At 40.6% G+C, this 19,359-nt stretch overlaps 2 long non-coding RNA genes across 4 annotated transcripts; one reads left to right on the forward strand and one right to left on the reverse strand.

Annotated features, from left to right (window-relative positions):
* Nucleotides 1–4,286: 4,286 nt before the first annotated feature.
* LOC128318811 (uncharacterized) lies at nt 4,287–19,243 on the reverse strand. 3 transcript variants are annotated; one of them, XR_008302246.1, is made up of 7 exons: nt 18,820–19,243; nt 8,388–8,676; nt 7,627–7,661; nt 6,786–7,490; nt 6,273–6,600; nt 5,378–5,535; nt 4,289–5,148 (listed from the first exon to the last, which is right to left on the reverse strand). It is a non-coding gene; the product is annotated as an uncharacterized LOC128318811 (long non-coding RNA). The 3 variants fall into 3 exon arrangements; XR_008302245.1 differs by having other exon boundaries at nt 6,273–6,626; XR_008302244.1 differs by having other exon boundaries at nt 4,287–5,148; nt 6,273–7,490.
* On the forward strand, nt 16,026–17,215 carry LOC117599966 (uncharacterized). The gene is made up of 3 exons (XR_004580313.2): nt 16,026–16,251; nt 16,325–16,433; nt 16,523–17,215. It is a non-coding gene; the product is annotated as an uncharacterized LOC117599966 (long non-coding RNA).
* Nucleotides 19,244–19,359: the final 116 nt, after the last annotated feature.

Consider the following 19,359-nt stretch of genomic DNA (forward strand, 5'->3'; position numbering starts at 1 on the left):
AGGCAGGGTGATGTGTAATGGAAAGTGTATTTACAGACTGTTTATGCATATTACCACAGATTTATCACTTTTTTAGAACACACGTGAAGACAGTGTTCATTAGCAGAAAAACAACACATAAATCACTTCTATATCTGCTGGTGGTGTTAATAACCATAAACCCTCTACAGGAAATAACCCACACCTTGGTAAACAAAAGCTCCATTACAAAAGTTTCAGTACGTCTCTTGGGTTTAGACCCATTTCAGTTTCTTAGTGCCCAAGGGGTCACACCTACCTCCAGCACTGAGTCAAGCTTGCTGTTTGGTTTCACTAAACACTCATATCTTGATTAAAACTAAACACTCATATCTTGATTGGTTAGTTGCTTGTTAGGTCTGTAGGAAGGTAGGTTCAGTATTTTAATGGTCCCTCTGGGAAATTGTTTTGTCACTGCAGTAAAACAAGGCATGCCAATTTACAAGGATTACATAAATACAAAAATTTACAAGGACACAGAGGTACAGAAAACAGCAGCTATGTAAGGTCTGAAAGTGTTTGATGTTAGCATTAGCATCAGATATACCGTATGCTCCTGTAGCCATGTCTCATGAAGTACTTTCCCAATATTTTTTCACTCCAGCCCCACATCTGTAGCATATTGTAGTAATGAGTATGAGTATGAGTAATTGTTCTGTTCTTGTTAAATGTGTATACAGGCTGCTGAGTAAGTGCCATAAGCACATCTCAAGGTATGTAGATGTACCTACCTACTCAAATTCAAATTCAAATTTTATTTGTCACATGCATAACCATACACAGTACGACTTGCGGTGAAATGCTTTTTACAACTGTTCCAACATAGAAAAGAAAATATAGAAAAATATTAAATATAAAGAAAAATATATACATAAAAAAATATATGTAGAGAAATATAAAGAAAAATATTGAATATAAAAAATATATGAAGGGATTAAAAAAAAAGGTGTATATGAATATATATATGGATATATGGATGGTGGCAGCAGCAGTCCAACAGAACCGATATAAAGTGCAGATACTCAACAGTGTTGGAAACAAATGGGTGAATTTCAGGGTGTATGCGCAGAACCAAAAGGCAACAAGATGGTGGGCATAAACCCTTGGACACTGCGAAGAAAATTAAAGTGGTCTAAACCCCTTGTATGAAGAGATGTACTGAATCATTTGTAACAGAACTTTTGTTTACCAGTGTGGTGGTTATTTCATGTGCAGCATTTGTGGTTACTAACAGCACCAGCAGATACAGAAGTGTGTTTATTTTTTTCCCCCAGCAAGAAAAAAGAGCCCTCTGTGGTCAAACGCCTATGTTCACACATTCTGAATGATGTACTTTCCATTACGCTGCCTGTTAGGCCTCTTCACCCCTTATACTAGTGCACGTTTTGATAGAAGATACTTTTATGACAGAATAATAGGTTTTATTTCAGGTTTGTGCTGATTATTTGACCTGATAATTGTTCATAAGAACAATTATACACTTCAAAACTATGTGTTTTTGTTTGTTTGTTTGTTTGTTTTTAATAGGATGTATTGCATTAGGAATATTTATTGGATATACTGTTGTATGCAAATGTTTGGCCACCCTGGCTAAATTACATATTCTATTGATTTTTTGAAGTAACCGCTGCAGCAAACTGTTTAATTTTTTTTTTTTTTTGCAGTTGTTAATGAACAGTTACTTTATATCTGATGAACTTAAAAAAAGGAAAAAGAAAATAGTAAAAAAGTAATTGTTGCATTTGCAGTATGGTATGTGAAAGCCTTTATATATTATTACCTATTAATTAATATCATTAGTATGATATATAAAATCCATAATACATCGGGTGTCAAAGAAATGGATTACTTTTGCATGAACATGCATTCTAATTTCACCTATACTTGAGCCTCTCAACTCGTTTGTAGATGACACTGAGGTTAAGCATGAGAATGAGAGTGAGCAGATAGAAATGAGAGGCGTCCAGCGCTGCACACTCCCTGATGCCCTTAACCACACCTGAAACATAAACCACAGTGTGTTGTGAAGGCAGAACAGGAAAAGAATGAACTGCGTGGGTTGTGGCTGGAAACTGCCTTTTCTCAATAAAACCACAGCACAATGTCTGTTTATACATACATATATATATATATATATATATATATATATATATATATATATATACATATATATATATATATATATATATATATATATATGTATATATAAAACCTTTACTGAAGTGCAGGCCACAGAGTTTCACTAGAGCTATTGTGGCTGCCAAACTTTCCACTCTAAAATACAGTGATGGTCATCACATTATATTCCCTTTCTAATGAAAGTAGGATAAGTACAACCTTCCTCATACACTGAAATCCTGGATATGAATCCACATGGACTGCATTTATAGCCTCCATTATAAAAAGTATCAAGTAATAGATTCATCACTCCGGACTTCAGATATATAAAGACCAGACTGTGAGAATGCTGGTCCTTTACTTCAGTTTAGTATTTTCTCACAGAGTCTGATAGAGAGGCTGAGCCTCCTGGGTTTACATACCTCTCTCTCTGTACCTGATTCAGGAACATCATCAACACCAGACCATATCAGTGCTGGTAGATGTTGCAGTACAGTGTGATGTTGTCACAGGGTCTAACAGTCAGGATCACTGCAGGTGAAGAGTTCCAACCTGCTCTAGAGAAGCTTAGGAGAACACAAAATACATAGATAATCTTTTATTTATTTAACCATATAAACCCAAAGAGCAGCGCAGTGGTGCAGTGGGTAGCACTGATGCCTCACAGGTCCTCATAGATCCTGAACTCAGGTTACTGTCTGTGTGGAGTTTCACATGTTCTCCATTTTCTTCACAAAAACATGCCAGTAGGTGGACTGTCCATCCATCCATCCTCTGTACTGCTTATGCTACACAGGGTTGCAGGGAGACTGGAGTCTATCCCAGGGAACTCGGGGCACAAGTCAAGGGACACCCTGGACAGGGTACCAACCCATCACACACACACACACACTCACACACACTGACACACCCATTCACTCACTACGGTCAATTTAGAGATGCCAACGCATGTCTTTGGACCGGGGGAGGAAACTGGAGTACCCGGAGCAACCCCCAAAGCACAGAGAGAACATGTAGGCTCCATGCACACAGGGCAGAGGCGGGATTCGAATCCCCAACCCCGGAGGCATGAGGCTAACATGCTAACCACTAAGCCACTGTGCCCCCCGGGAAGTGGACCGGCTGTGCTAAATTGCCCCTAGGGGTGAATGAGTGTGTGCACAATGTATTCCTGCCCAGTCTTCTCAGGATAAGGTCTGTCACCTTACAGAAAATGTCATCATATCGACAGTTACACACATTTTTTAAAACGATAACATATTAGAACGAGTGCATTAACATAAACCTGTGATTTGCAGCTGCACTACTGTCAGAGCAGCTGTTATAGAAAATTAATCAACACCTTCTGACCAATCACAATCCAGAATTCAACAGCACTGTGATGTATGCAATTTTAAATTAAAAAAGTTATAGGGACTAAAATGAGAACATTTAAAACTGGATGATAAGACTTACAATCTCAGTGTAAAATGTGTAATCATTGTAATCTTTTATAGTGTGTGTTTGTGTCAGGATCTGCTGTGTCTAGGACAAAAACAGAGAAAATCTCATTCTGAATCTCTCAGTCTAAATGTCTAAACCTCGATTTGACTTCAGCAGATAGTTTTGCATGTCATTACATCTGTGTTTGTACATCATCAATGATAATTGCCTCTCTAATTAAAGAGAAATAATGTCTTTTATATTCTTTAACCCTTTACACACTGAATAAATTCAACCTGTAGGTGGCAGCAAAAGGATACTGTACATGTGCTACATTCCTGTATTACTGTATTACTGTCTACACCACTAACATACAGTAAAGATAAATCATTTATTTCCATCACAAGCCTTTATATTAAACTATTTAATGGCTGATTGTGGAGCTGCTTCTGTCGCACTGATATTACATGTTTTAGATCAATTACTTGCAACATTATTAAAAGGTACAAAAAAACATTATATTATTTCCCAGTATAGGAATATGGTGAAAATATGTCTACCAATAAGGTATACAGTCCCCTCTGATACTATTGGGACAGCAATTTTGGGTCAGTTAAATTTTTTTTTTTTTTTTTGCTGTAGACTGAAGACATTTGAGTTTGAGATCAAAAGGTGAATATGAGAAGAGAGCATAGAATTTCAGCTTTTATTTCCTGGTATTTATATGTAGATGTAAAGAAGGCTGAAAGAGGCTGAAAGAGGCTGCGGTAAAAGCCTGGAAAAGCATTACAAAAGAAGAAACCAACAGTTTGGTGATGTCAGTGAGTCGTAGGCTTGATGTAGTTATTGCAAGCAAGGGATATGCAACCAAGTATTGTCTTATTTACTTTGACTTACTTCAAAACCTATCTGTTCCTATACTTTTGCTCACCTAAAAAATGGGTTGTCTGATACAAAAGGTTCTATGATTTAACACATCTAGATTTAGAAACAAAAGCTGAAATCCTAAACTCTTAAATTCTGTCTCATATCCATTTTTTTGATCTCAAACCCAAATGTTTTGGTGTATAGCACTTACAAATGAATTGGCCTTACACACGCATTTCATCACCATCTGACTATGTACAAGTCATATTCAATCTCAAAGCGCCATTCACTGCCTGTTTAAAGAAACACTGTGCGGTTGAAACATGGTATTCCTCCTTACATTTTAATCTTATAGACAATGACAGAGTAAAGCTCTACAAAAGCAGTACAAATCATGTGCAACTATTAGCAATATAAGGTCTATAAACCCTATAAAAGTACAGAAATAAAAGCAGGAAACTGCACCACACCTCTGTCCATGTGTTTATATAAACTTTATAAATTGTTGCTAATGTTTTCTGGGCTGTCAGGAGACACATGTGTAGGTCACAGAGGTCAAATCAGACAGCTGCAGGTCCACTTCCTGCACAGAGAAACATCTGATAATGTGACATTTTTAGTCTGCTTTTATAGTGACATGATCTGAGCACTGCCTTCTATCAACTACATTTCCTTGTTTTTCTGCTACCTTCTCATCCGAGTCCCCGGTGAAAGAACACTTATCTGAAAAATAAGAGAATTCAACATAGACAAAGACAACAATCTCAGAAATGTCGAACACTACACAGCTTTTCACAATAACTAATGTTTTCATTACACGCATTCATTCTGCACTAGTGTACGAGGGCTGCTGCGTGACATGAAATCACAACAGGAAGTGCAGTAAATAAAGGAAAATGTGTGTGACAGGGTGAACTGTGTGAATGTTGGTCTTTAAGCTGCAAGTTCTCACCTTGTAGACTGGAACAGTACAGAGAGGAGCAGGTGATGCTTATTGAAACAGAGACCACACACACGACAGGATTATTATAATAATAATAATATCTCCACAGTGTGCAGGAGGTGCAGACTGCTGTGTGTCTGAGTGATCAGTCTCACGATGTTGATCTTCTGAAACACGCAGAGGAGCACAGAGATATCAGTAAAGTATCAGAGCGGAAAGTGAGTCCGAAGACATTCTGCTCTTTTCTAACTGTAATTTAGTATTAAACACACACAACAATCAGGCTGTCTCTGATACACTGTGTAACATTAAACAACAACAAAACAATAATAACCCAAGCAAGAGAAAAGTATTTTCTGTTCTCTGTTTTAGCGGTCATCAAAGGCTTCATATTATATTTTGTTTTTATTAAACTCAATCATGAAATTGGAAAGTGAGTCACTATTTGAAACACTTATCATCCACACTGAACCGATATTCTCACAGATAATTCAGTATATTCAACGTCTAAAACCACATCAATACAGATTTTGAAATATTCAATTTTTTTTAAAGTGCTTAATCCTGCCACATCGATCAGATTATCAGAGATGATAGTATCTTCTAAACAACTAAACCTTTCAAAGAACCCATTAAACTCTGAACATAAAATAAATGTAGCCATAATTTTAATGTTGTTCTTTAAAGTGTTGTTGAACAAAAATAAAGAAACCTTGAAGAAATTGAAGCAAGAGAGGAAATGAAGTCTGGAGTGTTAGATGCGCTAGATTTTATTGTTTGTTCATTAAAAACAAGCCTTGAAATAATACCCAAAATGTTATAAATAATATTATGAGAAATAAATATACATACTAAAACAAAATCAAATAGCCATAATCAGACTGAATAAAGTATTGGCACCCACCTGTAAAGTTCAGTCTGATGGGTTTCCCAAACTGAATATGTGTCGTTTTGTTTCGACCTCCACAGTAATAAAATCCCAGATCTGTCTCTCTAACTCCAATAATCACTAAACTGACTAAACTGCTGCTTTCTGTTATATCAAAGTGACTCACGTCCACATTATAACTGAGGATAAACTGTTTCTTCAGGTTCCCTTTTACAGCAGATATCAGCAGCTTCACCTCCTCAGATCTCAGTCGATACCATGATATCTCAGAATAATTAGTGATGTTACAGAGCAGGATGATGCTCTCTCCAGGATGGACAGATAAATGATCAGTTGAAGCAATCTGAAGGAGACACGGTGTAAAGAAAGCTAAAAGCACAACAGGAGAGCAGATTCATCATCACTGTCCAAACCAGCCTTAGTGCATTAATCCATTCCTGAACATCACTCACACTCTCACAGCTACAGTGGCTAATAACACTCATTTATAGTTTACTATCTATTTTGCTAATGTGTGTATGAACTCACCAAACAGCATCTGTAGAATAAATGTAGACAGGAGTTTGGCCATGTCTCACACACACCCTCCAGCACTCTGAGAACAAGTGCTGATGTTTCACACTCAGTTTGTGGAGTAAAAAAAAAAAAAAAAAAAAAAAACAGGGTGCATTTCAGGCCTGGTTTTAGCCACATGGTCCTACATCCTGCTCTGTATTTTATCTGTCCAATAAACTGCTCACATCACGAAGGTGCATATAGATCCGAGCACAATCAACATTTTATCAGTTTATGTTCTTTACACAGATCTACCTACAATGCTAACAAAAAAAAAAAAAAAACACAACACAATGCTTTCTTCACATATCCTAAAATGGAAGGAAGATGAGGGCTACTGGTGGTGTTAACCACACGGTCTGAACAGGACATAGCACACAGCTGAACAGAAACATGAGCTCAGACCTTTACTCAGAATTCAGAGCCGCTATAAATACCATTTCTGAAACGTCTTTAAATGAAAACTGACCACAGCTTTTAGAATAATTCTCACATATCTATCTATTTAATGAAACTTATTAAAAATGATTGTACTAAATGTTGTGGTCAGATGTAGACCAGATCATAGCAGGTTCTCTGTGACGTGGTGATTCATGCTGTTAAATAGTTTCTGGGCCTTCAGGAGACTCTTGTGTAGGTCACACAGGTCAAATCAGCAGTGTGTTGCAGCTTGACTTCCTGCAGAGAGACACACAGGAGCAGCAGAGAACTGTTTCATAACATCGTGTGGAGTTGAACTAATGATGCTTTACTTTAATAATGAGAAGAGTTTCTGACTCTGTTCACTAGGATTCATCAGGAGTGTTTGAGGTACCTTCTCGATCAGGTCTCTACTGCTAACACACTTGTCTGGAAGAAAACAGAATTCAATCCCCATAAAATTCTGTCATAATTGACCTAAACAGCATTTATACTGCTGGTTTCATTCAGTCATTAGACACACACTCACACTCATTAGACACAAACACATTCATTAGATGCACACACATTCATCAGACACACACACACACACACACACATTCATTTCTTATAACAGCACACCTTGAGTGTTTTATTTTTATTCATTTATAGTTATGTTTAATGTTGTGGAATGTCCAGGAAACAAGTTAGACAAAAAAACGCAGCTTGTCGGAAAAGTTAAAGTTACAGCTTTACCTCTGACTGTTACAAAGCGCTGACACTGGAGACTCCTTTCTTAAATTTTAAATAAACATCTACTTACAGAAAACATCACCATATCAACAATTACACACGTTTTTAATCCATTTATGTGGAGCGTCCCTGTGAATGAGCCATTACTATAGAAACGATAACGTATTAGAACGAGTGCATTAATATAAAGCTGTGATCTGCAGCTGCACTAGTGTCAGAGCTGCTGTTATAGAGAATTAATCAACACCTTCTGACCAATCACAATGCAGAATTCAGCAGTGCTCTGATACAAGTACTAAACAATAATGCATCTTAAATAGTCTTCAGATAATTATTAACATTGCAGTAATTCAGTATGTAAATATAAACACAAAAACTAAATGCACTATCAACAAGCACCGTAAATAAAGTATTGGCACCCACCTGTAAAGTTCAGTCTGATGGGTTTCCCAAACTGAATGTGTGTCGTTCTGTTTCGACCTCCACAGTAATAAAATCCCAGATCTGTCTCTCTAACTCCAATAATCACTAAACCGACTGAACTGCTGCTTTCTGTTACAACAAAGTGATTCTCGTTCACATTATAAATGAAGAAAAAGGTTTTCTTCAGGTTCCCTTTTTCAGCAGATATCAGCAGCTTCACCTCCTCAGATCTCAGTCGATACCATGATATCTCAGTATAATTAGTGATGTTACAGAGCAGGGTGATGTTCTGTCCAGGATGAGAAAATATAATAAGAGAAATATTAATATTTTTGGTGTCAGAGATTTCCTCTGTGAAATGATCCATCTATATTTTTTAAAAATTTATTCATGATTAGATTTATAATAATAATATTTTAGATTATTTTATATTATTATTATTTTATATTGTATATTATTATATTAATATATATTTTATATAATAATATTTTTATATAATAATAATAATAATAATAATAATAATAATAATAATAATAAAGTTTCTTAAATGATGTTTTTATTTTTATTTGCCTTAATGATTTATACCGTCTCTATAAACTTGATCGATTTTGCCCATTATTTAAAAGTAAAGGCGTAAATATAAAAACATTTACCCTGGATACTCATAAATACTGTGACCTGTTGTGTGTTGGTTTTGTTATTTATTTAAATTTCAGTTTGTATAAAAGTTAAGTTGCTTTGGTTGTGTAGGAGCTCGCGGGCGCGCGCTTTCCGCTTTCGGTGTTATTACTGCTAAGTGTCTAAAAGCCGCGCCCCAGAATTGCACAAGCGGCCTGATTAACCGTAGTTTCAGGAAGAGCGGCTGCTTTAAGTATAAAAGCAGCATTTAAGTATAATTAAGTATAATTTCAGTGTTTTCAGTGGTAATTAACTCTTTTTACCAGAGGCCAAAAAATAGAATTTGTGCCTGGTTTTGAGATGCCCGTGTTCAGCACTGAACACTCCACAGTAGTGGTTAATGGCTCTTATGAAAGTAGATGAAAGTGGGCGCCACTGGGGGTCTCCTCTTAAAAGAGTGGAGAAGGTTAGTGGTAAAAAAAGGGATCCTGTATCGCAGCGTTAGAGACTGCCATAAAGGGGTGGTGGAGCAACTAATACTGCCAGAAAAGCTGTGTGAAACCATCAAAACAGCCCTTCACAATGAGAGGACACTACAGATGATAAGAGAAAGATTTTACTGGCCAAGAATGTTCCAGGAGATCAAGGCTTGGTGCAAACAGTGTGAGAGGTGCAGCCTTAGAAAAACTCCCACAGCCAACGTCAGGGCCCCCCTTGTCAGTATCCTTACCAGTGCCCCCATGGAGCTGGTCTGTGTGGACTTCCTGATGCTGGAGAAAGCCAAGGGTGGTATGGAGAATGTGCTCATTGTTACGGATCACTTTTCTTGCTACACGCAGGCCTACCCCACCAGGGACCAAAAGGCAGGCACAGTAGCCAGGGTCTTGTGGAGGAATTTCTTCTGCTGTTTTGGGTTCCCTGCAAGGTTACACGCTGATCAAGGGTGCAATTCTGAAAGTGCAATTGTGAAGGAGCTATGCAAGTGTGCTGGCATCACTAAAACCCACACCATGCCCTACCACCCCCAGGGCAACGGGCTGCTCGCGACATGACTCCACTGGCTATAGCCCATTCTACCTTATGTTTGGTAGACATCCCAGGCTCCCGGTGGACCTCATCTTCGGGTCCCCCACAACGAACCAGCTGTGTGAATACAGCGAGTATGTCCAGACCCTGTATGACTCCCTGACGGAGGCCTATGCCCTGGCTAATCCGACATCTCAGCTGGCAAAAGGACAACAGAAAAAGTATTATGACAAAAAGAGCTAAGAGTGAAGACTTCAGTCCAGGAGATAGAGTCTTAGTCAAGGTCTGTCATGTGGAGGGGAAGCAGAAGTTGGGAGATTGATGGGAGGCATGGCCATATGTTGTGGTCAGGAAGCAACCAGGTTTGCCTGTGTACTTGGTGCGGCCAGAGGAGGGAGGAGCGGAGAGAGTGGTTCATAGAAACCTTTTGACGCAGTGTATGTTTCTTCCAGTGGAACGAAACAAAGGAGTGATCGTAGAAGGGGGCGAGTCAGATGGTGAGATAAGTGAGGCAGGCATTGAATTGGAGGGCGAAGAGGGAACAGGGGATGATGGTTCAGATGAGATTCTGGACAGAGCCCTGATTGGAACAGCTGATGAAGAGGGGAGGCAAATAAGCACAGAGGAGGCTGACATCTGGACAGAAGAAACAAGTAAAGGAGAGGGAGTGCTTGTGACTGGTAGTGGTGCCACCTCCACTCAAGGGCCCAACCCTCCAAGAAGAAACCCAAGAAGAAGCCGGCATTTGATTGTCATAGATCAGACCACATTTGAGTTTTGGTTAATCAGTTATCAATTAAAGAAGGTGTGGATGTAGGGCAGTGTATTGTGTTGTCCACAAGATGTTGCTATTACACTGTTGTGTTAGCGCAGATTCAAGTATCTTTAGCGCTTTTTGAGATTAGAAAAAAAGAGGAAAATGTGACACTGAGGCAGTCCTTGACCAGGGCAGAGTATTTACGAAAACAGTGTGTACTAGCCGAATTTGATATGGTGTGCTTTGGGGAGCTGTTGTTATCACAGCTGTGTGTCCGGTGCAGATCAGAGTCAAAACAAAGCATATTCTGCGATGAAGGTCCTCTGGGAGAAAGAAAAATTAGCCGGGGAGGAAAATGCACAAATATAATCAAGCAAATCTAAGAACTCAGGAGATCGTACAATTTAGTCGGGCACCTGGTTCTGCATGGCCCCCAACTTTATGTCCCCTTGCAGGGCCGTGAGACCCCTAGTCATCTCCTCCTGGCGCGTGACCATGATTGCGGACTGGGTCGCGTTGGATTTACACTGTTCCGAAAACATATTCGTGATGGTATCCAAGCGTCGGGGGATGTCCACGGATTGTAGATGGTACAGTTCCTCAATCCGTGTCACCTTCTGATGTAATGCCCTCACCTGGTCAGCAACGGCTCCACAATGGTGTGTGATGACAGCTGACAGCTTGGGGGATTCTTTATTGGCTGCCTGCTTTCCAATTTGTCGATAGATCAGGAACATCCCCAGGCCAATCATCAGGACACCTGCTATCAAAAATCCAAATATGTAGACATCGTCGACATCTTCTAGGGACAGAGGTGCCAGACAGACGATGTTCCACTTGTTCCAAGAGTCCATCGTGTATCCAGCAGCAAAAGTCCCGTCCGGACATGTCGGCTCTCCCAAACCAGCATTCCTTCGTAAAAGGATCGTATCAATTGCGTTGAGGGACCAGCTTATCAATTCCATAATTTAGGATTCGAGAAGCTTCACCAGCAGAAGGAAAAATAGAGACAAGACAGGAGAGGCACACAGACACAGCAGAGAGAGGAAAAAATGCGACCGCCTCCAGCGAGAGTCAGAGAGAGATATAGTGCCCCTCGATGCTTTAAAGATGAAACCTGCAGCAGACAAAAGAAAAGAAAAAGAGATATTGCATGTTTCACGTGTGTCTGATAACGTGAGTTTTCACAGCTATGCATCTCCCAGTGAGATCCTCTTAAATACTTCGCAGAGGAGGACGATGTGATTTCCACCCTCTCTCAGCTGATAAATAATCGCTCTGACGCCCTGGAGAAAATGGTGGAGGACAACGCTCTTAAACTTGAAGGACTCAAAAAAACTGTGGACTTTGTCTGTGCTAAACTGAATGATATTAAAGGGAGGGTCGGGCACTTCGAAGTTAGACTTGTTACTGAGGAAAAGAAGATGGAGCTCTGTAAAAAAAGAATCGAATACCTGAAAAAGAAAATGAAAATATCAGAGCCGAATCCATCCGCATTTGTGTGGCCACCTTTCCACAGAAGGGCAAAACTTTTCCAGATAAGATTGATACTGTCCACCGCATTGGGAGGAGAATTTCGAAGACCGCAAGGCCACAAGCGATCATTGCTGTGTCACCAGCATAATTCGGAAAAGAACACACTTATCTGAATACTTTCATCTGTTTACTGAAGCACTGCAAGACAAAACATTCCTCCTTCACTTACATGTATGCATGACAATCCCTTACAACAACTCCCCCTAGTGGTACTTCTTAACCAACAGACTTCATAATTGAACACAACATCTCCCCCTAACTTAACAATAACACCTGTACTTCCGTAGCAATTGTACAGTAATACAAACATCAACAAAAGTTCGGGAATTTACTATATCTTGATTAGTGTTTCTCTTTTATACTTTACCCATTTACTGAACAATGTCTTGTTAACCAAGCATGTACAACATGAACATTTATGTGAATATTAGAACAGTTTGACTTAACCTAAGACATATCTTGGTTTCAATCTTACTATCAAGGTTTACGTTACATAGTCCTTCAGCCACATTGGCTTCCTTCTGACATGCTGTCCTTCTGTTGGTCTATCAACACTTTCTGTTGTTGAGGCAGAGCTTGGTTGTTCCGCTGACCCGAGATCTCTATGCAATGGTGCCAGATGAGACGTCCCATGTCCGTCCATAATTCAGTTCGTAGCTGTACTTTCCTCTTCTCCTGATAATCTGTATAGGGTCACTGAATTTTGAGGTTCCTTTCATAACATGTGCCAGTTTTCTCACACCTACACAATCCCCTTTCCCTTAGCTTTGGAATTTTTGCTTTCCATTTTGTATCCAGGTACGCTTTCATTTTTAGTCGTTTCTTCTTTGCTTTCATTCTCAGTCTCCTTGTAGCAGGGGTTATGCTGCATGGCGTGAGAATTGACAACTTTGTTCTCATCTTTCTTCCGAACAAAAGCTCAAAAGGAGACGTTCCTGTAGTGGCGTGAGGAGTAGCTCTGTACATTTGCAAGAATTCTACCACAAAGGAAGTCCATGGAGCTCTTTCTCTTTGTGCAGTCAGAATAGCATCCTTCAGTACCTTATTCCAACGTTCGACCACTCCATTTCCTTCAGGATGGTATATGAATTCGATATGAATGCTACTTATGGCCATTTTGAGTAATAGTCAATTAATGTAATAGCATATCTGCAGCTAGCAGGACCTATCTCAAAAGGACCCACCAAATCTATGTCAAGTTTCTGCTAAGGGCCCGCTGGATACTGAACAAGAGTCAGCGGTGCATGTGTGGTTCTAGCTGTCTTATCGTGAAGCTGGCAGGTGACACAGGTTGCAATGGTGGACTGTACTTGTAAATCCATCTTAGGCCAACAATATAGCTCTCTCAGCCTTTGCTTGGTCCTCACAATTCAGAGTGACCATTCTCCACTGAACATCGATGGATCCTCCGTGGAGATCGTGAAGAACATCAAATTCCTTGGTGTTCATCTGACGGAGAACCTTAACTGGTCACTCAACACCAGCTCCATCAGCAAGAAAGCCCAGCAGCGTCTCTACTTCCTAAGAAGGCTGAGGAAAGCCTATCTGCCACCCGCATCCTGACCATGTTCTACAGAGGGACCATCGAGAGCATCCTGAGCAGCTGCATCACTGCCTGGTTTGGGAATTGCACCATCTCGGATCGCAAGACCCTACAGCGGATAGTGAGGACAGCTGAGAAGATCATCGGATTCTCTCTCCCCTCTGTCACGGACATTTACACCACACACTGCATCCGAAAGGCCAACAGCATTGTGGACGACCCCACACACCCCTCTCACACACTCTTCACACTACTGCCATCAGGGAAGAGGTTCTGAAGCATTCAGGCTCTCACAACCAGACTGTGCAATAGTTTTTTCCCTCAAGCCATCAGGCTTCTCAACACACACAACTGAACTGGAACTAAACTCACACACACATACTCACACACACACACACTCACACTCATTCAACTTCATACATTCATTAAGTTATCACAAACAAGTTGGCTTGTTCGACTGTTTACATTGTACATTCCACCACTACTACTGCTGCTCTGCTCGGTTCTTTTTGCACATCACTGGCACTGCCACTTTAATACTTATAAATTTGCACATTGCACTGTATATAGATATATATACAGTAGGTTACGGGTTGCTGCTATTTTGTGTTTGTGTACTTGTCCTGTACAGTACTTGTCCTGCACTGTCTCGTGTTGTCTGTTCTGCACTGTTTTGTTGTTGCACTGTTTGCACTAGGTTGCACACGATGCACTTTATGTGGCTAGGACAACTTAGTCTAGTCCTCAGCTCTGTGTTTTGTAACTCTATGTTGTGTGAGGTGACGATGTTGTCTTATGTAGCACCAAGGTTCTGGAGAAACGTTGTCTCATTTCACTGTGTACTGTGTCAGCTATATATAGTTGAAATGACAATAAAAGCCTCTTGACTTGACTTGACAATTCCTTGAAGGAACTCGTGAGCTAGAGTGACCAACCTTGAATGTAACTGAGTGGTACAATCAACCTATGTGTTCCTCTCAACACACGAGTCATGAATCGACAGTTCATCTCTTACCGGAAAGTAAGGAATCACGTCATCAGGCAGAGTTTTAGCTGTTGCCAGCCAACCGTTCTCAACATACTTGTGGAGTTTGGCGAGCTCAGGGCAGGATGAGCACTCAACAGTGAACTTGGTCAGCGGCACAGCTGAAGTCAATGCTTGATGGTCCGACCTCAACTTGAATTTGATGCCCCACAGATACGTTCTCCAGCGCTCAGTGGTCCAGACGCAAGCAAGGGCTTCTTTTTCGACTACTGAGTATTTCCTCTCTGTAGTGGTCAGGGCTCTGGAAGGGAAAGCCACAGACCTTTCCGATTTATCTGGATGGAGCTGGGTCAGAACACCACCGATACTGTAATCCAATGTGTATGTTGTGACAATTGTATCCAAATAAAGCCAGTGCAGAGCTCTGTGCAATCAGTTCTTTGACTGTCTGGAAACTCTTCTGAGCTTTGGTAGTCCATGTGAAGTTTGCTCTAAGCACATTTCTCATAGGTTTGACTACGGCTGCAAAGTTTGGAATGAATTTTGCATACCATGCCGTAAGACCTAAAAACGATCTTAGTGTAGACACGTCCAAAGGAGGTGGAGCATTACATATTGCCTCCAGGTGACTGTTATCTGGCATCAATCCCTCTTTAGAGATGATATGGCCCAGGAACGTGAGTTTTTCCTGGTGAAATTTACATTTCTGCTCATTTAGACACAGCCCTGCTTCTTGAAGTTTGCGCAGCACTGTTTTTAGGTGAGCATCATGACTAGCAATAGAGTCACCAAACAAGGTGACATCATCGAGATAACACTGGACACCTGGAACATCTTTGAGGATTGTGGACATAAATTTTTGGAATGCTGCCGGGGCTGAAGCTAATCCATAGCAGACTCTTTTGTAATGGAACAGACCCTCATGTGTTATGAATTCAGTAAGGTCTCTGCTATCTTCATGTAAGGGGACCTGATGGTAGGCATTTGCAAGATCAATTGTGGAAAACAGCACTGCACCTCTCAGCTGTGAAAACAGATCCTCAATGTGTGGAATGGGGTAACTGTCCACAACGATTGCCTTGTTTGGATCCCTGAGATCCACACACATTCTGATATCTCCCGATTTCTTCTGGTTCACTACTATAGGTGATACCCAGGGTGAAGCATCTACACTTTCAATAACGTCTGATGCTAGTGTGGGGATCTGTGTTTTCTTGTTGGTGGTTACCTGCACTGATAATCAGTGTGGGGATCATGTGATCTGCATTGTGTGGCTGCTTGTCTTGGGTCACATGAGGCATGTCACATGACACATTAGGAGATTATAAAGTTTGGCTTGTGGAGTTCACACTCTCTTGCTGCTGCCATTTGCCACTGCAACTAGACTCCCGTCATACAGGTAATGGAGTGACTAGACTGTGTTTTAATCGATATAGGAACTGAATTCTCATGTTCTGTTTTAACTTTATCAGGGTGACTGCTAGAACAATGTGTTCCACTCTTTATGAAGGACACAGGTGACTGCGTGGCATTTGAAGGACTTGTGACCTCCTATTGAGTTGCTGGGCTGCAGACACTCTGGTAGTTTGTCTTATGTGATTTCATTTTTTCATTTTAAATTGTTTTATATTGGTATTTAAAATGTGTTGATTATGTACTTGTATTTGTAGCACTGGAGTGCCCCATTTTATCTTCCTGGGTTATTGTGCTGCGGGGAGTATTGAACACACTTGCAAAGTAGGCCAATACTTCTTGTATATGTTGGTCTTATGTGTGCTGGTGAATGAAATTGGGGATTAATGTGGTATTATTTCATTTTAAATGGACCAGGCCAGCCACTGTTTTATTGTCAGTGTACAAGTCTTTTTTTTTAGTTTGTTTGTTGGTTGTTTTGTTTGCCTTTGGCTTTGTCCTTTTTTTTTTTGGTCCTTGGTCTAGTGTAACCCTGCCTTGACCAAGCCAGCGCGGTGGTCATTGTGTTGGGAGCTGGCTGTTCTCCTCTTTTTGTCTCTGTATAGGTTCTCTGTACAAGGCCGGATCTGCACCTCACTACTGCTCCTTTCAGTTGGGGGCTGCACTGAGGGGACACTATTTTGGTGTGTACTGGTAACATGCAACACGGTGTGGTATTTTGTAGTGGTAATTACTGACCTTGTGTGTGCAGTGTTTGCTATGTTGCATGCTTGTATGGTGTTGGGTTTGTTGTGTCTGTCTCTCTCACCAGGGCCTCCTAGGAGAGGAGCTGTGGGTGCCGTGCCGACCCGACCTTATTAGTTTGAGAAGCTCCAGCCAGTTTCCCTTTGTCTCTTTTTCACATTAGCAATTGTACCTATTCAAAATTGTAATAAATTTGAGCTTGTGTACATGCCTTGTGTAAACTGTTTCTTTGCGGGCAGGGTCAAGAATCAGCCACACTACAGAGAGAAAAGGGGTTTCCCCCGCCCATTTTAGGGGGTGGCGTAGTCAGACAGTAAAGTACATGTAGGTATTCTGCGCGTCAGGTACCACACTAGCAAACGGTTCAGTTCTGTTGACACAGCGTCCCTCACAGAAAACGGTAATCGACGCAGTTTCTGTTGCACAGGTGAAACATCTTGGCACAGCCAAAACTTGCTGTGGAGTTTGACACCTCAAACACAGATTCTTTGGCAGTGAGTACGGTGTTTCCCTTTATGCACAGATTCAAGGAAGATATTAAGTCCATGCCCATTAGTGGGTTTCCACTTTTCACAATATAGAATGTAGCGGGTACTGAACAATATCCATGTGTTGCCTGAGTGTTAATGCGTCCCAGCACAGGAAGGTTATCCTTGGAATATGTGACAAGATGCACATCAGCATGTTCCAGAGGCAACTGAAGCAGTGTAGCATGCTTTCTAGTATCAGGCCAGTCATTCCCCTCTGCATGAATCACCAACAGATAGTTTTCAAACATCTGTATCCATGTACTGAACAGAATTGCAGGTTCCCCCGGGCATTGCAAATATGTAGAAGGAAGATTAACTGCCATCCTCGTCACCAATTTTCTGTGTCACCAGCATAAATCAGAAAAGAACACACTTATCTGAAGACTTTCATCTGTTTACTGAAGCACTGCACGACAAAACATTCCTCCTTCACTTACATGTATGCATGACAATCCCTTACAACAACTCCCCCTAGTGGTACTTCTTAACCAACAGACTTCATAATTGAGCACAACAATCATCATCCAGTTTTCCTCACACGTGACGAGAGATGGTGTGTGGAGACCGGTGAAATCGTCAGAACTCCTGCAGGCGAACGGTCTTAGGTTTACCAAGGATCTTACTGCTTTTGACAGGCTGCTATGGCTGGCTGTTGAAAAGGCCCACAAGGAGGGGAAAAGGGCGCACTTTGTGGGTCATCGTGCGTTCATCGAAGGCTCTGAATTTAACCCTGTGTAAGCCTGTTCAAACTGTTGATCACTTCAAGAGAGATTTTTCAAGTTCTAGTTTCCTTTTCGTTACGAATCAGGTCACTATTAACGGCTGTAAACATTCTTGACTTAGTTTCGTCAGCAGCAGTGTTCATGTTTTCAAACTCAGAAAGCTCTGTTCATCTTTTTTCATCGTTAAGAGTTCTTTTTGTATGTCTATTTCTGTTATTTCTCTCAATGCCAGGGGTCTTAGAGACAATACCAAAAGGAAAGCTTTATTCCTGTATGCTAAATTGTTCAAGACTGACTTTCGTTTTTTTCAAGAGTCCCACTCCGTCACAAGTGATACTGCTTTTTGGAAAAATCAGTGGAACAATGACGTTTGGATGGCTCACGGTTTGGAACATTCAGCTGGAGTTTTAATTTTGAAAAACCTTTTTGCTGGGGACATTTTGCACCATTTTAGCGACCCGAATGGACACTTTCTGTTTTTGGTAATCTGTTTAAATAATACTTTGATAATTCTAATTAATATATATGGGTATAATAGTTCTTGTGAAAATGACTTACTGCTTGAAGCAATTGAAGAAAAAATTATACTATTGTAATGAATCGCTGGAGGTGGGTTGTGTAGGATCCATAAGCAGTTTAATAGCAAACAAATCCAAAACAGCAGGCAGAAAACATAAACAAGCAACAAGAGCAAAGTCCGAAAAACCAGGAAGTCAAGCAGCGGGGTAACCAAATCCAAAACACAAGGCAAAGGCAGTAATTCGTAAACGTGAACAGGGTCATACACAAAAGGCAAAACAAATACACAATGGCAGAGAGAAAAGGCTTGGTAATGTCCCGAAAACAATACTTCGCGTCCTAGCATGGTGAATGCGCTACTTAAATGTCCGTAAAACCCCGGAAGTGTTCCTCGTGGGTGGCGTCAAAACTCGGGCGAGGGCTCCCTCTGGCGGGCAGGTGCTGGTGGTGACGCGACAACTATAGCTTAATGCATACCCAAATGCTTTAATTTTCATTGGTGGTGAATATTGTGCCTGATAATATTTAAAATATTTATGGATAAATTTGATATTATTGATATTTGGAGGGTGAAATTTC

Source organism: Pangasianodon hypophthalmus, chromosome 9 (genome assembly GCF_027358585.1).
Source record: "Pangasianodon hypophthalmus isolate fPanHyp1 chromosome 9, fPanHyp1.pri, whole genome shotgun sequence".
NCBI classification, from domain to species: Eukaryota; Metazoa; Chordata; class Actinopteri; order Siluriformes; family Pangasiidae; genus Pangasianodon; species Pangasianodon hypophthalmus.